This window comes from Hyaena hyaena, unplaced genomic scaffold (assembly GCF_003009895.1).
Source record: "Hyaena hyaena isolate Hyena2069 unplaced genomic scaffold, ASM300989v1 scaffold_642, whole genome shotgun sequence".
NCBI classification, from domain to species: domain Eukaryota; kingdom Metazoa; phylum Chordata; class Mammalia; order Carnivora; family Hyaenidae; genus Hyaena; species Hyaena hyaena.
Window position 1 is genome coordinate 824,260 of NW_024081275.1, and position 12,643 is coordinate 836,902.

General features: G+C 36.9%; 1 non-coding gene across 1 annotated transcript; it reads left to right on the forward strand.

Moving 5' to 3' along the window:
- Positions 1-10,993: 10,993 nt before the first annotated feature.
- On the forward strand, positions 10,994-11,096 carry LOC120219741. The gene has a single exon (XR_005525376.1). It is a non-coding gene; the product is annotated as a U6 spliceosomal RNA (small nuclear RNA).
- Positions 11,097-12,643: the final 1,547 nt, after the last annotated feature.

Here is a 12,643-nt window from a genome sequence, read left to right on the forward strand (position 1 = left end):
CTTTTAATCTGAAGGTATCTTCCAGTCTAAAATGAGTTTCTTGTAGACAGCATATAGATGGATTTTGTTTTTTTTTTATCCATTCTGCTACCCTATGTGTTTTGATTGGAGCATTCAGCCCATTTACGTTCAGTGTTATTATTGAAATATGTGGGTTTAGAGTCTTTGTATCTTTTGTAAGGTTCATATCTGTGGTGGTGTCTCTGGTATCTTTGTTCCTTGCAACCATTCCTTCAGAGCGTCCCCCTCAGGATTTCTTGTAGGACTGGCTTCGTGGTGACCAATTCTTTCAATTTCTGTTTATTTGGAAAGGTTTTTATCTCTCCTTCTATTTTGAATGACAGGCTTGCTGGATAGAGGATTCTTGGCTGCATATTTTTACTTTTTATCACATTGAAGATCTCCTGCCATTCCTTTCTGGCCTGCCACGTTTCAGTAGATAGGTCTGTCACCACTCTGATAGGTTTCCCTTTGTATGTTAGGGCCCTTTTCTCCCTAGCTGCTTTCAAAATTCTCTCTTTGTCCTTGTTTTTTGCCATTTTTACGATGATACATCGTGCAGAAGATCGATTCAAGTTACGTCTGAGGGGAGTCCTCTGAGCCTCTTGTATTTCCACATTTACTTCCTTCCCCAGGTCGGGGAAGTTCTCTGCTATAATTTGTTACAGGACTCCTTCAGCACCTTTCCCTCTCTCTTCCTTTTCTGGGGTCCTATGATATGGATATTAGTGCGTTTGACCATGTCGCTGAGCTCTCGAACTCTTCTTTCCTGTTCCTGGATCAGTTTGTCTCTTTTTTTGTCAGCTTCTTGTTTTTCTATAATGGTGTCTTCTAAATCACTTATTCTCCTTTCTGCCTCTTCAATCCATGCATTGGAGGCCTCTAATTTATGATGTATCTCATTTATCACATTTTTTAATTCTTCATGCCTATTTTTATTTTCCATTCTGTCTGCAGCCATAGTTTCTTTGATGTCCCCTATGTTTTTTTCAAGCCCAGCTATTAATTTTACCATTATTATTCTAAAATCTTGCTCAGTTATGCTGCTGATATCTGTTTTGAGCAGTCCATTAGCTGTCATTTCTTCTTGCAGTTTCTTTGGAGGAGAGTTCTTTCATTTGTCATTTTAGTTACCTCTCTGGCTCTTGTTAGTTTAAAAGACTTGTTATGCTTTCTGTATCTATGAGCGCTGCTGTATCCAAGAAGACTGTTTGACTGTCCAGGGCCTATCCTTTCAGAGAGTGTTTTTTGAATGGTATCTCTTGGTCTTTCTTGTTGGGAACTTAGTTATTTTATTTTCCTATTCGTAGTAATATTTGGGACTCTCCTCCTTGTGACTCTGGCTTGTTTCTTGAGGTAGCCCTGGAAAAGAAAACAGACAGACAAACACACAGGGAGCAGGAGCACACAAACGCACAGGCTACTTCAACTAACAGGCAAAGTGAGAGGGAAAATGAAAAAATTAAGAGAAAGATGGAGGAGGGAGGGCAAATAGTAGGGAGTATAAAACATATAAAAGGGTCAAAAAGGAGAAAAGAAAAGGAAAAAGTAGAAAACCTATGGACAAAGAATGTTTTAAAGCATACAACCAGATTTCCCAGCTACAGTTAACTAGCCATGTGTATGCAGTGCTGGTTGAAGAGCATAGAGAAAGAGAGAGAAGACAGGGCAGGGATGAGGCTAAATTGGAAATAGAATGAACAGGCAGAAGGGATAAGAAGCTTTTTTCAAAGAGGTAAAGGGTAGAATATGGTTGGATAGGTGAGAGAAGGATGCTGGTATTATCCAGAGAAACTATATAGTGTAATTACTCCTGAGAGAAAGAGATGAAAGTGTGGGTAGGTGTAGAATTTACATCTACAGAATGGACTCGTGATTGTTTAAGCAAGCCGGTGACCAGAGTTAATCAGGTCAGTGTTCTGGGGAAAAAAGGGAGAAAGGAGAAAGAAGAAGAAAAAAAGAAAAAAAGAAAAAAAGAAAAAAAAAAGGGAGGAGGGCAGCTCTCAGGCAGGGATGGGCGTGGCGTGATCCAATGCCTCAGGCGGGAGCTCTACCTTGAAGGTTGTGGGGAGGAGAGTGACGGTGCTCCAGTCCCTTCTTGAACCAAGCGCTGCACCTCGATTTTTTGGGCGTGTAAACTCCCCGTACCGGGGGCGCAGCCAAAGTTGGTTGCACTCTTCAACTCAGGCCAGTCCCAGTCTCCAAATCCCAGTCTGTGTGCCCCGCTGAAATTGTCTTAGACACAACTTCCCAGGCAACCTCCTTGGGGCAATTCCAGGCCCCCTGCCGAGCTCTGGGGGTGGGGTCAGAATTGTTGCTTTCTTCTCTGGGTCGGGCTGGCGGGCTGGCAAGCATGGGCGGGGGTTTGTTTGCCAGGTGCGCCGAGCCCGTTGGAGTGAGGAAAACCAGGTCCCTCTATGGCTCGTCACCCGAAACACGAACTCACAGGCAAATCTCCCAGTTTTTAGCTCTTTGCCTTCCCTCTAGAGCCCCAGCCAGCCAGGAGCGCGGATGCCTGGTGTCTGCGCGGCTCTTTCAGGGGCCCCAGCCACCCGAGAGGACAATGGTGGCAGGCGCGCCGCTACTCTGAAGTCCAGCCACCAGAAGGCAGCACAAAGAAGCAGTCTGTGCGATCAGCTCCCCCCCACACCCCCACACCCCCGGGACAAGTTGGCGTGAGGGGACCTGGTGTGCAGGTATTTGGCAAGTACGGTCTTTCTATGCACCGAGCGGAGGTTTTTTCCCCCGAGTGGAGGTTTTTCTGTTTTGGGCTCTCTCTTTTTCCCCTCTCACTCCTCGCAGAGGGGGACTGCCTCCGACCCTGAAGTCTCTGATCGCGGCCCGATTTTATCTTCCTCAGTTCGCACTTAAGTTAGAAGTCTTTCTCAGTGGATTCTGCGTCCTTTTTCTCCCAATCTCTCAGGTTTTGTAAGGTTTCCAATGGCTTCAGATCTTTTCCGTGTGATGTATGTGCGTGAGTACAAGTATGGAGCTCCTTACTTCTCCGCCATCTTGCCCCCTCTCTGTAAACTGTTTTTCTTTCTGCTCTAGCTCACTTTTCATAGATGAAGTCATCCACCCTGTTGGCTTCAATGGTGTGCTCATCAGATTTCTCTTCTGAACTCCCATTGTGACTATCTACAGTCAATTCAACTGGAATGTTTTGCAGGAACCTCAAAATTTAAATGGAAAACAACTGAAACTTTTAGCTTCTCTTCCAAACTTGCTCATCCCCTAGTGTATGATCTCAATGAGATAATCTACTGCTCAAGCCAGAAACCTGGGGGCTATGCACACAGTTCTCATCTCCCTCATCCGACCATCACACAAATCCAATCGATTAACAAGCTTCATGGTTTTTACTTTTTAAATCACTTTTTGAGTTTAAATTGAAGTTATTTAACATACAGTGTAGTCTTGGCTTCAGGAGTCATCTTTTACAGATGAACCCAGTGCTCATCCCTGAAATTGCCCTCCTCAGTGCCCAACACATTTAACCCAACCCCCACTCCCCTCCCCTCCAGCAACCTTCAGTTTGTTCTATGTATTTAAGAATCTCTTACGGTTTCCGTCCCTCTATGTTATCTTATTTTTCCTTCCCTTCCCCTATGTTCTTCTGTTGTGTTTCTTAAATTCCACATATGAATGAAACTATATATTTGTCTTTCTCCAACTGACTTATTGCACTTAGCCTAGTACTCTTTAGTTCCATTCACATTGTTGCAAATGGCAAGAATTCATTATTTTCCATTGCCAAGTACTATTAGTATTCCATTGTGTGTATGTGTTTCTATAACATATATATACACCACACCTTCTTTATTCATCACTCAACAGTTAATGGACATTTGGGCTCCTTCCATAATTTGGCAATTGTTGATAGTGCTGCTATAAATATTGGGGTGCATGTGTCCCTTTGAATCAGCATTTTTTTATCCTTTGGATAAATATCTAGTCATACAAGTGTTGGGTCATAGGGTAAGGTAATTTTATTTCATTTTCCATATGCTTATATTACTTTTGTTTCTTCAACTTTCATTTTTGTCAGATTTTCAGTGAGAGTTATTTTTGCAAAAACTTTCTGTCCATCATTTCCTTGATGATTTTTATCTTCAGACTCCTCAGAGGCTCCTCTCTGCTTAACTTTTCCCCCTTATAGCCTGGAGGCAAAGGAATTGAAACTTTCTTATATTTCCTATTTTTATGAACTCTTTCCCAAGGAGTGACATTTTTTCTTCATAGAGGACTCATTTACTTTTGATTGGATTTTTAATTTATCCCTAATATTTTAATTTGAAAGTAGGAAGTACTGATGAAGTAAGCCAATTGAATCTACTGTTAGAGTCATCTTTGCTTAAGAATGGAATGAGTGTGTTGAGGGTGGTAGTTCCCCAATGGAATTGCCAATTTATTTCTAATGAAGGAGAGCAAATAAAAATTGAGAATTATAATCAATTATAAATCACTATTTTCTCCCTTTGGCAATATCATTTGTTAATATAACATTGTATTTCATTTAAAAACACAAGAATGGGTATGAGAAATAAGATAGATGATAGATACATAGATAGATAGATAGAAGACAAATAGATGATGGATAGACTAATACAGAGATAGATGTTTATTTATCACAGAAATTTGTATAAACAAAGCTAATGATTTAGTGTTTCCTTAACTATAGATTGAAAAATTAAAGTAGAGAAAAAAGAAAAAATCTAAATTTAATTTTTAATCTTTAAATAATAATTATGTTCAGTTTTGTTGAAATATGTTTTCACAGGATCACATATTGGCTTGTATATGTAATTCCTATCAGAAATAAGATTGCATATCACAGATATAAATATATTAGATATTGTTTACATTGTCTTTAAGGATCATCAGCACTAAGAACACTTACAGGTTGTGAATGTAAGTTTAACATTACTTATAGTCCATTATTGTGTGTTTATAAAGAATAACTCATAAAATCTCAGAAGGCTCAAAACATATAACTAATAAGTAAATAGCTTATGATTCAGTGTTTTAATATTCTCCTCAAGCACATAATAACATTTATTCGTTTTGTTTGAGTTTTTAATTCTCTTTTATACATTCTTTTACACAATCTCTCATGTTAAGGTATAGTTTTTGAAACAAAACAATATGTATAATGTTACAAACACATATATGTCTTCTGACTGCACATGACTACAATGGTAAACCTTCATTCTAAAAGCATTAGTGCAATGTCAAAAGATGAATAACTCTTTCTATGACAGTAGCAAAAGTGAAGATATTTTTTGCATGTGTTTTTCCATTTACTATACTATGCATATTCATCCATTTGCCTAAGAAAATATTATTTATTGCCTACTATATGCCAAGCTTTGTTTTACCACTGGAGATAGGATAATATCAAAAGCAGATAATGTCCTTGCTGTTTTAGATCTTATCTTTTAGTGGGAGGAGACAGCAAAATATGTAAACAAGAAGTACACCAACATACTAACTTCAGAGAGTAAATAAGTGCTATGAAGGAACTTTAATGATGCAATAGGATGACTTGATGGGTAGAATACTATGGAATGTGGCCAGAAAAGGACTCTCTGAACATATTGTATGAGAGTCAAAATATACAAGGTCATACAAAAGACCAAACTTACTCAGTGGCTAAATAATTGAAACCATGTAGCTCATAAAGTTGTTTACGTTTTTCTCTAATTAGTAGTCTTTTTTTTTTTAAGAGAAGTTAACATACATTTTTAAATGGTCATTCTTAAAACCATGTGAAGACCTAACTGCAGATGTACAAAAGGGAAAATTAGGTGGCTATTGTAGGATATCTGTGTGACTTAGATCAAGAAAGTGGCAGCAGAAATGGAAAAAAGATGGGTTTGAGTTATATTTTGGTAGAACTGAAAGGACTTGTGTTTGCACAGGACGTGACAGTTCAGTAAAAAAAAAAAGGAATGAAAACCTCATAAAGTTTTTGCTTCGGCCTCTGTGTTGAAGGTGGGGCCACTTGTTAAGACAGAAAGAATTTGGGGAGCAAATTTGCTCTTTCTGAGCAAAAGACAATCAAGTTTTAGATATGATGCATGCTAATATTTAAAAAACAAACAAACAATGGGGGCACCTGGGTGCCTCCGTTGTTTAAGTGTCCGACCCTTGATCTCAGCTCAGGTCATGATCTCATGGTTTGTGAGCTTAAGCCCCGTACCAGGCTCTGCACTAACAGTGTGGAGTCTCCTTGCGATTCTCTCTCTCACCCCTCTCTTTCTCTGCCCCGCCTCTGCTTGCATGCATACTCTCTTTCTCTCTCTCAAAATAAAAAAAATAAATAAACATTAAAAAGAAACAATGGGAACTATTAAGAAAGTAGTTAGAAAAACTATTTTGAAACAGGCCTAGAAGTGTGTTCGGGGACATCCCAACATTTAGATTTACTTATAAAAGAGAGGACCCAGTAAAAAGGATGAAGTGAGTAAAAATTTTTAAAAAAATGAATAACAGAAAATACTGTCAGCTCAGCATACTGTATCAAAAAAGAAATATACTGTAAGAGAGATAAATTTCTAAATAAAGAAAAATGATGTTAAGATTAAGAACTATGCCAAGAGAGGGTGCCTAGGAGGCTCAGAAGGTTAAGCCTCTGACTCTTGATTTCAGCTCTGGTCATGATCTCACAGGTTTGTGAGTTTGAGCCCCATGTCAGGCTCAATGCTTTCAATGCAGAGCCTGCTTGGGATTCTCTCTTTCCCTCTCTCTCCCCACCCTCTTTTGATCTCTTTTCACCTCTCTCTCAAAATAAATAAATAAACTGAAAAAAAGAAAAGAATGATGCCAAGAGAAAAATATTCACAAGATTTTATATTATGGAAACTGTTGAATCTGTTACAACTGGTGTCATTAGAATGTTTGACAGGAAAGTCAATTAAGGCCAGATGAATACTGAAGAAGAGTTGCGTAAATAGCAACAGGAATTTCATCAGCCCTTCAAAATAATTAATTTATGGAAAATTAGTTTTATAAACGGAGAAGCAACAGTTCAACTTGAGAAGGAAGCAAATTATTAAAGATTCAGTCATAAAAATAAAATTTCAGGAGCAAAGTTTTTAGAAAGTAAGGGCAGATTTGATCCAATTCATGAGCATGAGTTTGAAATTGTATGTTTGGCCATTACAGAAGCAGAAAAATTTATCTACTGTAACATTAAAGAAAGATTATACAAGTAGGAAAAGAAAAAGTTTTGTAGATTTGGCATTATGTAACAGAGGAAGTTTCTGCCTGATTGCTTCCATTTCATTAAGAGTTAATATATGTAAAGCTCTTAGAACAGTGTCTGGCCTCAAGTAAGTATAAGTGTTAGCTATTAATATTTGTCGATGAAGTATGAAGCAAAGTCATCAGCCCAACATAATGGGGTGTGCAGAAGAGTGTGAGAAAAAATACATGAAATAATCATTATTAGGAAGCAATATTTCTTTACTTCTGAAGCCCTACTCCTGCAAGGTGTAAAGGATTTTACAGTGTGACTGGTCTTTCTTGGTACTTCACTCATTCTGCCCAGAAAGACATAGAAAATCATATCTTTTTGATAAATTTTGTAATAATACACTGGGACTGAATAGTTTGGTTTCACCCTAGTTTCCTCTTGGAAACATCTTTGAAGTGAGCAGACTATCTCTTTTGCTCTTTCTTGTCATGACTTTAACTTATTTGGGTGAGATCTGTCCTGGGCCAATCACAGCCCGACATGAGTAGATATACTTACCTGTAAACATAAGCATTGTCCTCCAACTTAGATTTCATCATCAACAAAAGTGATGGCATAGCTTCTGTCTATGACTCCCTTGTCTTATTGGTCACTTGATCTAAAACAGAAACAAAGAACGAAGGAGACATTTCACTGGTTTCCTTAGAGACTCCTGCTATCTTCCTAGAGATTACCAGTTGTGTAGAATTGGGTAAATTAATTAATATATTTTTAAATCAATTTCCACATCAATTAAATATAGATAATAAGAGAACGGATCTCATGGGGGTAGTTTTGAACATTTATAATAATGATTAAAAGTATGCTCTCAAATTAGTTCATGTTCCACAACGTGCACTTTTTTGTTTCACTGTAAGTCTATATTAAGAATAATAGCTAACTGAGTGAAATCAAGGATCAAGGATAGAAAAACAATAGCACAGGCAATGGTTGGAAAAAGAAGAAGAGAGTATATTTAAAAAGAGGAAAAGAGTACATATTTAAAAATCTCAATTAGTCCATGGACCATTTTATTTTATTTATTTTTAATTTTTTTAAATTTTTATTTATTCTGAGAGAGACAGCACGAACAGGGGAGGTTCAGAGAGAGAGGGAGACACAGAATCTGATACAAGCTCCAGGCTCTGAGCTAGCCGTCAGCACAGAGCCCGACGTCGGGATCGAACCCATGACTGTGAGATCATGACCTGAGCCAAAGTCGGACGCTTAACCAACTGAGCCACCCAAGCACCCCATCCATGGACCTTTTTAGACTAACTAGGAGATAATTCTTCAAATGATATATCAAAAATCAAAAGCTCTTCTCTACTCATTTCCCAAGCTGTTTATAGTGAAGGTGACAAGTTAAATGGGGAAGAACTATAAATAGATGTTCAATCCAAGTTGACAACATGACACCGTGAAAATGACAAGATTGTCTGCGGGGATCTAAATTGGATTCTATTGTATTATTTGTCAAGATTGGCACTAAATATTCATTGATGTAAACATACAGGTTGTTGGTTTGCTTGCTAAGGGAGAAAGATATAATTACAATAATGTCTAGCACAATTGTCGAATGGTGTGAGGGTGGCCACCAAAACTACATGAAGTAAAATTGCCTTGTTTTGGAGTTTTGTTTTCTTGCCTTACAACCCTTGAAAAGAAACAGAACGAGTTGAGACGAGAAGATGGTATTTCAGGCTGGGGGAAAACATATGTAAATCTATGGAGATAAATGAAAAATATATAGGAAATAGAATCTAACATATGCAGTGGTGTCAACAGGTGAAAGTAAACAAGTTGGGGATTTATTGTCCACAAAGAAGTTTGAATTTTATTCTTAAGATGATGGAAACCAGAATGAAGATTTTTAAGGGAAAAAGGGAGTGGTATGAAAAGATTTGTGTTTTAGAAATATACATATATACATATACATCATGTACTTATATATATATATAGCAGGGTTTTTTTTTTTTTTTGACAGATTAGAATGAAGCCCTGTAAAGAGGTAATAACCATAAGTTAGATGAGACTTGAATGGAGCCTGATTGTGGTAAATTGTCTTATTCTGTGCTCTAGGAAAATAACACATCCTTAGCCTCCATGTGGCTTTCAGTGATTCCCTATAGGTAAAGTATACTTCCCTGGCCCACTGACTAGCTTGGCCAGGTGACTTGCACCCATGAACTGGAGTGTAGTAACAGACTGTCTTTTCCAGGGAAATACTTTAAGAGGCAGTGGGCATATCTATCATTCATTCACTCATTTCCTTCTGCAACAATGACAGTATGTCTGAAAGCGGGGCTGCTTCTTCAGCCCAGTGATGAGAATGTGAGGCTGCATGGAGAAGAAGCTGTAGTGGTCTACCAGCAACTGCTGACATCTAACAGGAGAGAAAAGGAAATGTTATCACTGGAGGCCACTGAAATTTTGAGTTTCTTATTAGCTCCATAGTATATTGACAAGATATACTTACTTAATTTTCTAATGCTTATTTATTTTTCAGAAAGAGAAAGAGTGAGAGAGAACAAGTGGGAGAGGAGTAGGGAGAGAGGGAGACACAGAATTTGAAGCAGGCTTCAAGCTCTGAGCTGTCAGCACAGAGCCAATGCCAGGCTTGACCCCAGGAATTGTGAGATCATGAGCTGAGCCGAAGCCAGATGCTAACTGACGGAACCACCCAGGAGTCCCGACAAAATATATCTACTGAGAACTGAATTTGTAAGAGTGAAGGAAGAGTGGATTAAGAGGGATGTACGCAGTATGATAAAAAGTAATGAATGACCAAGAAAAATCAAAGGTGATTTTTAGTCATCTGGATGAATAACTAACTACTATTTCAGTGCAAGCATCGGATTCATTTTCCTCAAAACAATGCTAGACTATGAATATTGTATTTTCCCTTTAACAGATAAAAAACTTTATACTCAAAGTCTATCCAAGGTCAAATCAGAGGTTAGTAAGGAAAACAAAGATGGTAACATCACCCATTATTAATGAAGAGGGAGGTATAAATTTGTGGATAACAATGAGTGGTAAAGACGAGATTTTCTCAGTTGCGAGAGATAGGCAACTGAGAGATATCCATGTCTCTGATATTTTCAAAGACTTAGCAGACTACAGTTACTGCTAGAACCAGTATCTTCAAGTTGCTTTTCTCCTTCTACGTATCTTGGATCTGATTTACTTGCATAGGTTAATTCCCAAATAGTTCCCAATAATGGGTGGCAACGTGGCTGCCTGTAATTTGGAGGTGATGATCACAGAGGAAGAAAAACCAAATTAAAATAAACGTATGGAAAGGATCTTACTGGGTCTCTTTGGGCCAGGTGTCTATCTTCTGGAATAATTACCATTGACTGAGGAATAACTGACTAGGCCCATAGCTTAGGTGTACAAAATAATGAGATAGATGATCCCTTGAGAACTAGTTAAATTTGTTAAAGCTTATTATGAGGTGTAAGCAGGGGCTATATGTAATAAAGTATGAAAGATGCCACTATATACAGTAGTTTCTTACAAATTTATTTTGAGCCTTATGTGGTATATCCAGTGACAGTGGAGATATTGTTGGAACTCAGAAGAAAGACCTGCAGTGAAGCTACAGATTTTTTAATTATTGACAGATAGAGGTCAATTCAAGTCTTAAGACTTTCTCTTCTATTTCTATAATGTTTTCAGTGACTTTTACATTCATTTATTTTTCCAACTTCTATTACAGCATCCTTCATAATTTAAAAATTCATTTCAATGGTACTTGCTTTGGCAGCACATATACTAAAATTAAATGATACAGAGATTAACATGGCCCCTGTGCAAAGATGACACAAAAAATAATTTGAATACCCATGTATTAATACATTATAAATTCATATGTATGTGCATACACACACGCCATGTTTGCCTTGATGGAAGCATATTGTTTAAGCTATTTCTTTTTTAACATTTTTACCACATTGTATTTCTTCAAGCATCGAGCCCTGTCTTCAAAATGAAACAGCAGGATTAGCAACATCATGTATATCCAGAGATGTGAAGAAAGAATGAAATCATTTTAAGCAATCACGTTTAAATTGGTTGTTACTGGATCTTTGCTCAAATGCTCTTTTAAGCTATTGTGAAGAGAAAACTCAAGAACAACCGCCTACTTATTATAGAATTGAGAGATTTAGTATACATTCTTTTAAAAAAAGATGTAAAAAACTGATGTTTTACATCCAAACAATTTGACATATGTCCTTACTGTAAGATCTGGTACAGTAAATGTTTTCTTCTTTTGAAACTAAATGGCAAGGAGTTCCTTTTTATAAGCAAATGCTGTTTTAAAGGGAAATTATATAGTCTTGAGACATTCAGACACAATCAGAATTAGTACAAGTTAAGCTTATTAAATAGGTTGGTGGATGGCAAAAGGAAAGAATAGAATTGTGCAAATGTACTAAACAAAATAAGTGCCCTAGGAAAGACATATTTTAAAAGACAAAATGCAGTACCAACCAATTAACAATTGTTCTAAATGGTCTGGATTAATGTTAATGAAAAATTCATTTTCCAAATACGCTGCAAAAAATAAGAATATAAACATTAATTCAAAGTTGAGACAAGAATTTTTTCCCCGAAGCCCTTTCAACACAAAACTTCCTGTGCAGTTTAGCAAAGCATAAATGTGCAATGCTATGGCTTCACTTCTGATGATAAATGACCCCTTTATTCCTGCCTTTACATATCTCATTAATGCACTTATATATCTAGGGTTTTTTTAATCTATATTTTTATTTTGGTTTTCATTTGTCTATACTTGTTGCCCTTGACCATTCTGTATATGACTATCAGTTTAAAACAACTAAAAAGGGAGATATGACAAAAACAACATGAACAACCATATTCTTCTTTTACATTAAGGCACATGACTATTATTTATAAACTCTTAGGTAATAAATACCATAAGCATTTACAAAACCAATAATTTCAACAGAATAGAATTTTTCTTACTATCTTCCCTAAGAGTTTGTGTAATGATACTGTTATAATGGAAGTCTTATTTTGTTGTTTCATTTACCTTTTTTTTATTGTTGCAAGGGGAGACTGAAGATAACATATGAGATGATTGCAATATTCACCAGCAAAAAAACTTCAGAAAAAATTGATTGAATTATAAAACTCAACAGCAAGGTGTTCAGTTAAAAAAATAAAACACTTGGAAAAAAGCCACTTTGTAATATGATATCTGATTGTGGAAAAAAATAGGCAGCTTAAAATGACTTCATTCCATACTGAGATGTAAGCAGGTTAACAAATGTTAAATGTACAAAATAAATATTGAAATGTCCCTGTTCAAACTAATATCTCAAATATACCACCCCCAACAATTATTACAATTTATGTTTAAAGAATCTGAAGTTT